General features: G+C 28.6%; 1 long non-coding RNA gene and 1 other non-coding gene across 2 annotated transcripts in view; one reads left to right on the forward strand and one right to left on the reverse strand.

Annotated features, from left to right (window-relative positions):
• Positions 1-14,031, forward strand: part of LOC130452510 (uncharacterized) — a 153,482-nt gene that overhangs the window by 118,930 nt on the left and 20,521 nt on the right. The window lies entirely within an intron of this gene.
• On the reverse strand, positions 12,036-12,107 carry Trnaq-uug (transfer RNA glutamine (anticodon UUG)). The gene has a single exon. It is a non-coding gene; the product is annotated as a tRNA-Gln (tRNA).

Consider the following 14,031-nt stretch of genomic DNA (forward strand, 5'->3'; position numbering starts at 1 on the left):
AGTTTTCAAAAGACAAATGAAGATTTTTAGTTCAAAGAAACTGTTTCTAACTACAAATGACGGTTTGTTTTCCAAAAAAACAGTCTCCCAAAGACAAATGAAGGTTTTTAGATCGAACAAACAGTTTTATAAGACAAATGAAAGTTTGTTTTCCGAAAATACAGTTTTCAAAAGACAAATGAAGATTTTTAGTTCAAAGAAACAGTTTCTAACTACAAATGACGGTTCGTTTGAAAAAAAACAGTCTCCCAAAGACAAATGAAGGTTTTTAGATCAAACAAACAGTTTTATAAGACAAATGAAAGTTTGTTTTCCGAAAAAACAGTTTTCAAAAGACAAATGAAGATTTTTAGTTCAAAGAAACAGTTTCTAACTACAAATGACGGTTTGTTTTCCAAAAAAACAGTCTCCCAAAGACAAATGAAGGTTTTTAGATCGAACAAACAGTTTTATAAGACAAATGAAAGTTTGTTTTCCGAAAATACAGTTTTCAAAACACAAATGAAGATTTTTAGTTCAAAGAAACAGTTTCTAACTACAAATGACGGTTTGTTTTCCAAAAAAACAGTCTCCCAAAGACAAATGAAGGTTTTTAGATCGAACAAACAGTTTTATAAGACAAATGAAAGTTTGTTTTCCGAAAATACAGTTTTCAAAAGACAAATGAAGATTTTTAGTTCAAAGAAACTGTTTCTAACTACAAATGACGGTTTGTTTTCCAAAAAAACAGTCTCCCAAAGACAAATGAAGGTTTTTAGATCGAACAAACAGTTTTATAAGACAAATGAAAGTTTGTTTTCCGAAAATACAGTTTTCAAAAGACAAATGAAGATTTTTAGTTCAAAGAAACAGTTTCTAACTACAAATGACGGTTCGTTTGAAAAAAAACAGTCTCCCAAAGACAAATGAAGGTTTTTAGATCAAACAAACAGTTTTATAAGACAAATGAAAGTTTGTTTTCCGAAAATACAGTTTTCAAAAGACAAATGAAGATTTTTAGTTCAAAGAAACAGTTTCTAACTACAAATGACGGTTCGTTTGAAAAAAAACAGTCTCCCAAAGACAAATGAAGGTTTTTAGATCAAACAAACAGTTTTATAAGACAAATGAAAGTTTGTTTTCCGAAAAAACAGTTTTCAAAAGACAAATGAAGATTTTTAGTTCAAAGAAACTGTTTCTAACTACAAATGACGGTTTGTTTTCCAAAAAAACAGTCTCCCAAAGACAAATGAAGGTTTTTAGATCGAACAAACAGTTTTATAAGACAAATGAAAGTTTGTTTTCCGAAAATACAGTTTTCAAAAGACAAATGAAGATTTTTAGTTCAAAGAAACACTTTCTAACTACAAATGACGGTTCGTTTGAAAAAAAACAGTCTCCCAAAGACAAATGAAGGTTTTTAGATCAAACAAACAGTTTTATAAGACAAATGAAAGTTTGTTTTCCGAAAATACAGTTTTCAAAAGACAAATGAAGATTTTTAGTTCAAAGAAACAGTTTCTAACTACAAATGACGGTTCGTTTGAAAAAAAACAGTCTCCCAAAGACAAATGAAGGTTTTTAGATCAAACAAACAGTTTTATAAGACAAATGAAAGTTTGTTTTCCGAAAAAACAGTTTTCAAAAGACAAATGAAGATTTTTAGTTCAAAGAAACAGTTTCTAACTACAAATGACGGTTCGTTTGAAAAAAAAAACAGTCTCCCAAAGACAAATGAAGGTTTTTAGATCGAACAAACAGTTTTATAAGACAAATGAAAGTTTGTTTTCCGAAAATACAGTTTTCAAAAGACAAATGAAGATTTTTAGTTCAAAGAAACAGTTTCTAACTACAAATGACGGTTCGTTTGAAAAAAAAAACAGTCTCCTAAAGACAAATGGAGGTTTTTAGATCAAACAAACAGTTTTATAAGACAAATGAAAGTTTGTTTTCCGAAAATACAGTTTTCAAAACACAAATGAAGATTTTTAGTTCAAAGAAACAGTTTCTAACTACAAATGACGGTTTGTTTTCCAAAAAAACAGTCTCCCAAAGACAAATGAAGGTTTTTAGATCGAACAAACAGTTTTATAAGACAAATGAAAGTTTGTTTTCCGAAAATACAGTTTTCAAAAGACAAATGAAGATTTTTAGTTCAAAGAAACAGTTTCTAACTACAAATGACGGTTCGTTTGAAAAAAAACAGTCTCCCAAAGACAAATGAAGGTTTTTAGATCAAACAAACAGTTTTATAAGACAAATGAAAGTTTGTTTTCCGAAAATACAGTTTTCAAAAGACAAATGAAGATTTTTAGTTCAAAGAAACAGTTTCTAACTACAAATGACGGTTCGTTTGAAAAAAAACAGTCTCCCAAAGACAAATGAAGGTTTTTAGATCAAACAAACAGTTTTATAAGACAAATGAAAGTTTGTTTTCCGAAAAAACAGTTTTCAAAAGACAAATGAAGATTTTTAGTTCAAAGAAACTGTTTCTAACTACAAATGACGGTTTGTTTTCCAAAAAAACAGTCTCCCAAAGACAAATGAAGGTTTTTAGATCAAACAAACAGTTTTATAAGACAAATGAAAGTTTGTTTTCCGAAAATACAGTTTTCAAAAGACAAATGAAGATTTTTAGTTCAAAGAAACAGTTTCTAACTACAAATGACGGTTCGTTTGAAAAAAAAACAGTCTCCTAAAGACAAATGGAGGTTTTTAGATCAAACAAACAGTTTTATAAGACAAATGAAAGTTTGTTTTCCGAAAATACAGTTTTCAAAACACAAATGAAGATTTTTAGTTCAAAGAAACAGTTTCTAACTACAAATGACGGTTTGTTTTCCAAAAAAACAGTCTCCCAAAGACAAATGAAGGTTTTTAGATCGAACAAACAGTTTTATAAGACAAATGAAAGTTTGTTTTCCGAAAATACAGTTTTCAAAAGACAAATGAAGATTTTTAGTTCAAAGAAACAGTTTCTAACTACAAATGACGGTTCGTTTGAAAAAAAAACAGTCTCCTAAAGACAAATGGAGGTTTTTAGATCAAACAAACAGTTTTATAAGACAAATGAAAGTTTGTTTTCCGAAAATACAGTTTTCAAAACACAAATGAAGATTTGTAGTTCAAAGAAACAGTTTCTAACTACAAATGACGGTTCGTTTTTCAAAAAAACAGTCTCCTAAAGACAAATGAAGGTTTTTAGATCAAACAAACAGTTTTATAAGACAAATGAAAGTTTGTTTTCCGAAAATACAGTTTTCAAAAGACAAATGAAGATTTTTAGTTCAAAGAAACAGTTTCTAACTACAAATGACGGTTCGTTTTCCAAAAAAACAGTCTCCCAAAGACAAATGAAAGTTTGTTTTCCGAAAATACAGTTTTCAAAAGACAAATGAAGATTTTTAGTTCAAAGAAACAGTTTCTAACTACAAATGACGGTTCGTTTGAAAAAAAAACAGTCTCCCAAAGACAAATGAAGGTTTTTAGATCAAACAAACAGTTTTATAAGACAAATGAAAGTTTGTTTTCCGAAAAAACAGTTTTCAAAATACAAATGAAGCTTTGTAGATCAAAGAAACATTTATTGAAAGAAAATTTCCATCGTCCAAATGAAATTTTATGGAAACGGAGAAAAGTCGCTAGATCTGGTAAATACCAGAGTATGTTGTAGCGCAATTTATAAATATTAACCATATTTCACCCTTTGTAATCCACCGTTTGGGCTGTTTTCAATTCCAGGAGTGTCCAGGACATACAAATTTCATCTACAAGTATGAATCAGACCCATTTTGCATAAACTTCGTTAATGAGGTATGGCAAATATTAATTCAAATGCGCTTTTGGTCACAAGAGAGCAAAAGCAGGTTGAGACAGTTCCTGGCCATCCCCAACGCTCATCGTTAGTCTAGATGACACGGCCACGTTTTTAATCAACTTCTTAATTTAATTTTGACGTTTTAAAAGATGTCAACGAGAACTATTCATATGCGAAGTTTAAAAAAAATTATAAACCAAAGCACTTTGACTAAACTACAATCATAAACACCAAAGAAATAGACACAGTTCTCGCAAGTTTGAACAATATGAAAGAGAAATTTGTTATTTGGAATATTTAGGTTTGAAAACGTCAAATGGTACAGTTTTCATCGTTTATTTTGACGACTCTTTTTAGCAAAACATAAAGCGTCTGGTTAGTTCGAAGAATACCAAAGTTGTTGAAAAGCATATCTTCAAAAAATTGAACTCATTAGGATATTGACGATATGTTTAATTTAGTAATAAACCGAAATGTTGTTTAGCATTAATACCATCTTAAACTTATTGTTTATAAACTTATATTTCATTTTGAAGCTTTAATATTTTGTATTAACCCTTGTTTGAATGATTAAAATCACGCCACTGACCAAAACAACAGTTAGCCGATTAATATTATAGGTCTGAGGGCCTACACAAAAACGGTCGAAGGCGTTTGGGCGTTGTTTTTTTCGTTTTTTGATTGAAAATGAATCACGGAGGCGTATGCATGATATGACATTCTTTTTTGACGTCTTATTGGATGTACCCATTTAGTTGCATTTCAATACACAATGCGTTTTATTTGAGAAACAACCTATTCGTATATTAAAAAAAAAAAAAAACTATTTCATTGGGAAATTTGAGAATAGAGTTTCGATTATTCGAGAACGATCGATTAAGATCTGTTATTTTATTTGATCACATGGTTAATGTGGAGTTTTATATACAGGAGTTAGCGGTAAATACATTTTCAAAATATATATCGAAAAAGCAATTTTCGCTGTTGTGTCAAATACCTTTTAATGCCTAAAAACAAGTAGTGGATCTCCTGGAATACAAAAGATCATCAGCTTAAAAGCATCCATTGACACAAAAGGCAAATATACCGCTGAAGATGATTCCGACCATTGTTAAAAAATAAAAATGGCTGCACACTTCGACAAGCAACAAACAAATGAAAGGGGGGTTCGGCTATGGACCAATCAAAAACAGAGTTGATTCACGCATTTCAATCAGGGAAAAAGGGTTACAAATGATGAGGTCATCCTAAGGTAGGAAGGGGTGGAATTTACCACCCCTACTGGTGCTTACGTGGACCCTTCATTGCGAAATATTGTGTGCATTCGGTGATTTAGATTATTCGCAAATGGGGTTTATGGGACAGGACCGTTTTACATAATTTTTCTCAGTTTTCTTTTTCTAGGTATTTTCGTATAGCGTTCTATTTTCCATTTCTCTAGATTGCCAAATCTGTAGTTTTCTTAATACAATCTAATCTGTTGTTTTTGTTCAATTATAGGTTCCATATTCAAGTCTTCTCTTTTGGTTCGTTTCTGTGTAAGTATTTGATTTTAGCCGCTCGAATTTTGCTTTTAACTGAGTTTGTAAGCACTCAGCTTTCAGTACCATGTATAAAGACTGGTCTAAATAAAGTTTCATAGATTAAATCACATCTTTCTATTCATGATTCTTTCAAATTCTTCTCAAACTCACTTTGAATGAGTGTTGTTGTTGTTTCTCATATTCTATTTTGATAAAGAAAACTAATTTCAACCACAATTTTTTATTAATATACTATAAAGTACTATTTTGTACACCTGAAAATAATTATTCCCATGCCAAATAAACGGATTGTAAGCCAAAAACGATCATATTGAATTAAAATTATCGCAAATACCAAATAAATGAGAAATTTATAATTTGATACAACGTCGATTGGTTGATTTAAACAGTTTCTCTTGACAAAAGACGGTTTGTTTTCTTTCTAAAAAAATATTTTTAGTTCAAATAAACAATTTCTTGAAAAGAATGGCAGTTTGTTTTTGAAAAATACAATTTTCTAAATACATATGAAGATTTGTTCAGAGAAAACTTTGCTAAGGGCAAATGACGGTTCGTTTTTCAAAAAAAAAACAGTCTTCTAAAGACAAACGAAGGTTTTTAGATCAAACAAACAGTTTTTTAAGACAAGTGAAAGTTTGTTTTCCGAAAATACAGTTTTCAAAAGACAAATGGAGGTTTGTAGTTCGAAAAAACATTTTCCATGGATAGAAGAGGGTTCGTTTTTCAAAAAAAATAGTCTTCTAAAGACAAACGAAGGTTTTTAGATCAAACAAACAGTTTTTTAAGACAAGTGAAAGTTTGTTTTCCGAAAATACAGTTTTCAAAAGACAAATGGAGGTTTGTAGTTCGAAAAAACATTTTCCATGGATAGAAGAGGGTTCGTTTTTCAAAAAAAAATAGTCTTCTAAAGACAAACGAAGGTTTTTAGATCAAACAAACAGTTTTTTAAGACAAGTGAAAGTTTGTTTTCCGAAAATACAGTTTTCAAAAGACAAATGGAGGTTTGTAGTTCGAAAAAACATTTTCCATGGATAGAAGAGGGTTCGTTTTTCAAAAAAAAATAGTCTTCTAAAGGCAAACGAAGGTTTTTAGATCAAACAAACAGTTTTTTAAGACAAGTGAAAGTTTGTTTTCCGAAAATACAGTTTTCAAAAGACAAATGGAGGTTTGTAGTTCGAAAAAACATTTTCCATGGATAGAAGAGGGTTCGTTTTTCAAAAAAAATAGTCTTCTAAAGACAAACGAAGGTTTTTAGATCAAACAAACAGTTTTTTAAGACAAGTGAAAGTTTGTTTTCCGAAAATACAGTTTTCAAAAGACAAATGGAGGTTTGTAGTTCGAAAAAACATTTTCCATGGATAGAAGAGGGTTCGTTTTTCAAAAAAAAATAGTCTTCTAAAGGCAAACGAAGGTTTTTAGATCAAACAAACAGTTTTTTAAGACAAGTGAAAGTTTGTTTTCCGAAAATACAGTTTTCAAAAGACAAATGGAGGTTTGTAGTTCGAAAAAACATTTTCCATGGATAGAAGAGGGTTCGTTTTTCAAAAAAAATAGTCTTCTAAAGACAAACGAAGGTTTTTAGATCAAACAAACAGTTTTTTAAGACAAGTGAAAGTTTGTTTTCCGAAAATACAGTTTTCAAAAGACAAATGGAGGTTTGTAGTTCGAAAAAACATTTTCCATGGATAGAAGAGGGTTCGTTTTTCAAAAAAAATAGTCTTCTAAAGACAAACGAAGGTTTTTAGATCAAACAAACAGTTTTTTAAGACAAGTGAAAGTTTGTTTTCCGAAAATACAGTTTTCAAAAGACAAATGGAGGTTTGTAGTTCGAAAAAACATTTTCCATGGATAGGAGAGGGTTCGATTTTCAAAAAAAATAGTCTTCTAAAGACAAACGAAGGTTTTTAGATCAAACAAACAGTTTTTTAAGACAAGTGAAAGTTTGTTTTCCGAAAATACAGTTTTCAAAAGACAAATGTAGTTTGTAGTTCTAACGACAAATGACGGTTCGGTTTTCAAAAAAACAAACTTCTAATGACAAACCAAAATTTTCAAATCAAACAAACAGTTTCTTCAAACGAATGATGTTCCTGAAAGATGAAATTTTTTAATATAAATGAAGCTTTGATGACGGTTCGTTTTCCAAAAAAATAGTGTTTCAAATGTTTTTAGATCAAACAGTCTCTTAACACAGATAAAAGGTTTTTTGGAAATACAGTCTTTTAAAAACAAATCAAGATTTTTTTGTAATAAATAGATTGTAATAGATTCCAAGGGCAAATGACAGTTTATTTTTGGAAATTACAGTTTTCTTCAACAAAATGACGGTTGTTTATAAAAAAAAATACAACGTTCGAAGGCAACTAGAGATTCATAAAATAAAGATCCAACAGTGTTTGATCAACAAACGAAACTACTTTATTTTCCTTATTAAAAAAACTCCTGTTCAAATTTCATCAACTGTACTTGAAATAAAACATTAGATACTCCCAAATGATCAAGTTACTTGCAAAATATATTTAATTATGTCATCCTAACAATGCCATAAGAAGCTTCTAACCCCAAAATGTGTCATGAATCTTTTCATCATTATTTTTATAAACAGAATGCTCGGTATAGAATTACCTATTTACAGTAAAACTTCGTCATCTCTTAATTTAATAATGAACGTGCAGAAGTTCGTTAAGTGATTTGTTAAAGAGCATTGTTTCGATTTCTCTAGAGCCCTTCAGGAATATTTCTTTGATTAATGGGAGCCCTACGACGAGCAAAGTATAAAATCAAAATGCTTGAAATATTAAGAGGAATTGTTTGTACTCGAAATTTTCAAATGTTTTATACTCTTTTGCGTCTTAGATTTCTAATGAATAGAAAGACGAGTTGGGTTTTTCACGAGGTATTTTCTTGGAAAACTCATAATTCGGGTCGACGACATTTCAAAATGATAATCCGAATTCGATGTCTCTGTTTTTCAAGTTTGTAACAAACTAAAGCCGGTTAATTAAGACGAAGAAATCTATAAAACAGAAGTGAGGTTATGCAACGTTATTTGAATTGTACTATCACATTCACAATCTCTAAACAAATCAAAAACTTTGTTTCATAACTTCAAACTTTATGTTATATAACTCGGTTTGTAACGATGACGAAAGGGTTGTTGTATTTTTTCCATGATAATATCAACGTTCATCTTCCGATTTTCATGTATTACAACGTTGCCATATCACAACTGTAGGTACTGTAAATTTTTATAGTGTTATGTTTCAAAAACAAACTTACTTTATCTTTAACCCTGTATATATCACAAAAATATGAAAATTCAAGGAATCCAATGTAAACAGTTACTTGAACATATGTTTTCTCAATTGATTTATATCAAAAATTAATCGATATCTTGAACGGCTGTGGAATTATGGAATTTTTTTGACAAGCATGTCAGTTTCAGTTTTCGGATCAATTCAGAATATCGATAGATTTGCCTCAATTTTTGGACTATATTTAATAATAATATTTTCTTTCGGAGCAATTGAAGATCCTTATCGTCCTGTCATCGATATTATGCGTACTAGATAGCAAAATTAATGATTTAATGTATTTTTATAAAACAAAACTATTTTTCTGTTCTCTTTGTATAATAGAACATCCTATTTTGCGCAAATGTAATTTGTTTTATGTAATAATATGTCTACATGTTTTTTTTCCTCAAATATTATTTCAAATAAGTGGGTACCACCATTTGGTTAAGTACACACATCAGTTTATTGCCGACCTTGAGTATTTACAGTGATAGTTTCCGACTTGTTTTAAAGCATCTGTCAATATTTCACATAAAATTGTTCATTGGAATAATGTTAATTAAAGTAAAATGAAACTAAGGAAAAGTTGATTCAATATTATCTTGACCTTCTAGACCAAAATCTTCTAGTAACGTCAGTCACTATTTTTCAAGTACTTATGTAGATTTAAATTCAGAAATAAAAATAAAATTTCGATATGTATTATGAATATTTTTTCGCTACTTTCGAGTATATTATGTAAAATAACTAATAAAACAATTAACCTGGCCATTAATCTTGATTTTGTAATTTCATTTCATTAGCAGGAAAGCAGGTAAACACCTGGTTTGCGTGCAAATTTAATATCCAAGTATTCGCCCGCACTAAGAATGCTTATTAGCTTCTCTATAATACATCGTCGTTATTTTTAAAACGAACCTCTACTGGATGTGTTCCATAAGGTACAATATAATAAATTAAAATGATCATGTTTATTTAAATAAAATGAGTAGAGCTCATTTTGGTGAGAAAGTATTTTCTTGAAGTGTGGAGATTACGTTGTAGCAGCCATTTTGTTGTAATTGACGAAATTATTAATTAAGTTTCGATATATGGCAACACTGACTTGAATATGTCAAATCTGACGTTGTCATCAAGGTTGACATAAAAGAATCGATAAAATTTAAACATATTATACTAAAACGGAGTAGAAATTTTTGTTAATCAACGAATCATCTAGTTTATCGATTAATTGACATAAAGAAATAATTTCAACTGCAATAATTTCTCAAAATATTTCATAACTGTTTATCTATGGTTTAGAAATTGTTTTGTAGAAGAACTGACTTTTATGTCTCTAGAAGCTGTCAAAGATAAACTGTCAGTTGTCATTGGACTACAACAATCAAATTACCAACTAATAGATCCCTTAGATTTTGAATAAACATTAGGTTAAAAATTAATTACAAATTATTAGTTGGTTAATTATAAAGCTCATTAAAATATTTCGTGATTTTTTCGGTATTAATTTTAAGTTGTGGGGTTTAGGTAACAAAAAAGGAAATTAAAAATATAATTCTTTGTTTGGCGTGTCGAACTGTTAGCGATGGAGATTTGAAAGGCCGACATGACAAAACGTTTCTTTCAGATAATTTCGGCGAGTTTCAAACTTTTTATTTCATATTGTTGTGACTAATTGGAAAACGAGTTATTTTTGGCATATTACGACCTAATAAAAAATTAAGGAAAAACGACACGATTTAGGATGTAATAAAAAATTTTTTAACGAGAATATGAATAGCAGCGCAGATGTTGGATATAATTGAATGTATTTCGGAACTTGTTGTTCATAATCATAAATTTTTTTATAGCTTCAGGTTGGACACAATACGAAACATTTTCGTTTTTTTTTTATTGTAAAAGTCCCATTCATATTAACGAATTAATTAAAATATGAAAATGGAATTTCTTAAAATAATATAATTAATTTATGTATAACATAAATAGAATAAATTCCTTCTAATTTATATGTATATCTATGAATTCCTACGTCAAAGCATTTTAGTGTGACATAATATAAATAAAAACTGAAGGACTATAAAAAATTTTAAAATCGTTGTCGGCGTTTTAACAAAGAAATATTTATCCCTGTCTCAAACCATCTAATAAACTATTTTCGAAACAATTAAAATACATTTTACGTTAAACAATTTAGGTATTTACTATTTTTTACAAAATATTTCGAATGTTCAAATAAATACCTGAATGATAACTGTAACAAAATCAAATGCGTTACCCGAAATTATAGCACCAAAAGGTAACGAATGATGGAACTAAGAACGAAAACAGGGTGAATATTCATAAATTATAGAATTCGAAGAAAAAAGAAAATATAAACAAGGAAGGAATTTGACAGAAATATGACAAAGGAAATAAAAAATAAATTTCTTTAGGACACTAAGAATAAAAAGTACTACACGATATACAGTCGTCAATACAAGGAATAAAGAAATAATGGAAAATATTATCACAAACATCCATTAATGGATTGTATTATAAGAAAAAGTAAATCTATTATCAAAAAAGATATGCAAAACGTATTTAGTTTTGAGTTTATGAAACTTAGTTATAACAAATTCAGTCTATTGTGAATTTTGAACTATATTTTTCTCGGAATCTGTGAATCCTAGGAAAAAAAATATGAGTATTATTTTTGTAGATAATTACATGATCTACAATTCTTGCCTGACCTTTTTTCATCATACACTTAACCGTTCGTCATAAAATTGAAAAAACTAGATTGAAATCAATTATTTCACGTACTTGGAATGAAACAGAACACCCTGTGAGTTAGATGACCAGTTAAACACGTTAAAATTCAATTTATTTCGCTTTCCAATGAAAATATCAGTATACCTGACCTACATTATTATAAAAACATATTTATAAGTGCAAAATATTTGTAAAAAAGTCGTATAATGTCTTAAAAATTGCATTAATTTTGATTATAGTATTATTAACATATATTCTTAAAGCCTACAATACGTTTTTAAATTCTTATTCATCTAAATTTTCAAAAACATGTTTATATAGTTTATTTCGACTTATTCAAATAACAAAATAAACAATACAGTTTGAAGTGCTGATAAATATTTCACAATCTTATTATTTAATTTATATATAAATAAAGTTATCTTCAAAATAATTTCGTAATAAGTGCAGAATTTGTTATTTATTTTGAAAGTTTATTTTCGTTTGAGCATATTTCATTCTTATCACTCTATAGATAACTATTTTATATATAGGTTAGGTTAGTATTTTTTATATAACCATAATCACTATTATTCATAATAAATATTGACTTAATTTTATGAAGATTATTGTTTATATGATAAATTATAAAAAATAACAAAAAAAATTAGGTCCCACCGAGATTCGAACTCGGATCGCTGGATTCAAAGTCCAGAGTGCTAACCATTACACCATGGAACCTGTGTTAAACTAAAAATGAAATATTATACATATGCCTTAATATATTTAGAATTGAAATAAAATTGTATGTTCCTTAACTATCTATTTCTTAAACCTTTTTTATACGTTTTCATCATGATTTATCTTTATTTTAAGTCTCTAAAATCAGTTTTAAATAATAGATAAAATTTGACATTTGGATCTACTTTTGTCTATACCTCAATATTTTTATGTTTCTAAATCTTCTTGATTTCAAGTCTCTTCTTTTTCAAAATTAGTTTTTCTAAGAATTTTTGAAAGATACATATATATAATGAATAAATATTGATCGTCTTCTCTATGTGCAACATATATAACAAATAATTAATCTACTGCTTATTTATAATATAAATATTGGAAATTAGTATTAAATATTAAACTAAATTCATAGCTTCTAATTTCAATATTGTTTACAATATAAAAAAATTATAAATATGTTCAATTATTTGGAATTCTAAGTTATTCAGGGTGTCAAAACTTTATTATAAATATTGGGATGGTAATGTAGATAGATCGATGAATAAAAGACTACTATTAGGCAACCAGTAATACTTCCCTTTATATTATACAACTAACAATACAACTTAATAGATCTGTATTGGGATTTATCGTCATGGTTTTATGAATGATTTACTGATTTTATTAACAATTTTCTTGTTATAAATTATATCATGGAATTAAATAATGTCTGGTTCATTTTAAAACAACAGACAAAGCTTGTAAACATTACTGTTGTTCACAAAACATGAAAAATGACAGTTATTTCCAAAACAATTTTAAGCTGCATAATATATTTCAGTATTAGACCAATAAATAACAATATAACACTTGTTCACGACGGTGCTGCAGAGAGGATTTTTCATTTTAAATTACAGCCATTTAACGGAAGCCCGGGAAAAAAAGGAAAGCGATCATTACTTTTCAGATATTTTATGGCTTTACATAGCCGAGGAAAACGATAGCAATTAAAGTTCAAACTGCTGTTTTAATCGTCACTATTTCGTAATAAAACTTTTCTCCTAAAAAAATGAGCAAAAACTTGTTGTAGTTTGAAATGTTAATCAATTTTAAGCTCGGATGTGTATTATGAAAACATTTTTACTTCATTTACCACCGTTATTCAGTGTCCTGAAGCGCTGTTTGGCATTTATAGAAGGGTTCGACCTCCAATGACACCATTTAAAATTCTATTCGAAAAAAACCTTATTGTCCTAAGTTCAATTTCGCGGTCCGATAAATCTCAAAATTTAAACTGTTTAGCAAATGGGATTGGTTAGAAATTTGTGGCATCTGCGGTAGATTTTCTTGCAATTTTATCTTTTGTAGAAAATATATGGCAACACGGCTTTGTTATCAAATGAAACAAGCTCAATAGAAAAATTTCAATATAATTTGTTATTTTTAGAAACAGGTTCGTACGAATAGAAACTCGGTTTACACGTCTCAAATTAGTTTTCTAATTCTTTTATTCTTTGATATATAACTGGATTAAGCGTTCTTATAAAGTACTATTTGTTCATTGTTTATGAATTAAAGATGACGGCGTATGAATGTTTCAAACGTCTGTTCCACATGACTCATACTTGTTCATCAAAATTTATCATATTATATAATACTCATTGCTTTAATTACTTTAATTTTTCTTCGTATTAATCTTCGATTTAGAAACTTTTCTAAACTTGATGAAATTGTAGCCGAAAAAAGGACTCAATAAAAATGTAATCACCAGATTCTTAAGTCTCGTTCGTAATAAAATCTCATGCTGCTGGTAGTGGTGGAATATAAGAATCTGAACAACTATAGTCACAAAAATTGATGCAGTATTGTCAGTTTTTTTTTTATATAATAAAATAACATTGAAATAAGATTTAATTATATTAAATATTGCGAAGCTATGGAATATGAC

Source organism: Diorhabda sublineata, chromosome 1, assembly GCF_026230105.1.
Source record: "Diorhabda sublineata isolate icDioSubl1.1 chromosome 1, icDioSubl1.1, whole genome shotgun sequence".
Classification (NCBI taxonomy): domain Eukaryota; kingdom Metazoa; phylum Arthropoda; class Insecta; order Coleoptera; family Chrysomelidae; genus Diorhabda; species Diorhabda sublineata.